This window comes from Charadrius vociferus, unplaced genomic scaffold, assembly GCF_000708025.1.
Source record: "Charadrius vociferus isolate BGI_N301 unplaced genomic scaffold, ASM70802v2 scaffold109, whole genome shotgun sequence".
Classification (NCBI taxonomy): domain Eukaryota; kingdom Metazoa; phylum Chordata; class Aves; order Charadriiformes; family Charadriidae; genus Charadrius; species Charadrius vociferus.
This window is the reverse complement of record NW_009650060.1, coordinates 818,588-818,980: the sequence shown is the minus strand read 5'-3', so window position 1 is coordinate 818,980 and position 393 is coordinate 818,588. Positions and strand designations below refer to the sequence as shown.

The 393-nt window shown below is 39.4% G+C and overlaps 1 protein-coding gene and 1 long non-coding RNA gene across 3 annotated transcripts in view; one reads left to right on the top strand and one right to left on the bottom strand.

Moving 5' to 3' along the window:
• ZEB2 (zinc finger E-box binding homeobox 2) overlaps positions 1 to 393 on the bottom strand; it is a 114,212-nt gene that overhangs the window by 111,369 nt on the left and 2,450 nt on the right. The window lies entirely within an intron of this gene.
• Positions 1 to 393, top strand: part of LOC104292337 — a 13,982-nt gene that overhangs the window by 12,599 nt on the left and 990 nt on the right. The gene's annotated exons all lie outside the window — the stretch shown is intronic.

Here is a 393-nt window from a genome sequence, read left to right as displayed (position 1 = left end):
ATATTATTTTTGGTGGTTTTTAAATTTTATTTTGGTTTTGCAGCTTTTCTAAGGAATTTCTGTCTGATTTCGATAAGCATCACCGTTTCTGGTGTTATCAGCAAAGACACAAGCTCAGAAGTGACATCTTTTCCACGAATCCAGGAAAGAAGAAAAATCCACTCAGTCTAGATAAATCCTGGGCAATTCCCAACGGGAAAGGCATTGGATACGTGCTTGTCGAGAAAGAGAAAATGAAAAAAAACCCCAACACAAACCAACAAACCAAACCAAACCTAACCAAACCCATCCTCGCTCGTCTACCTGCCTCTCTGAACCAGAACATTTCTCACTCAGGAATGAATGAATGAAAGAAACAAATTACGCAGCACAAAGAGAAAAGAGTGGACAGAC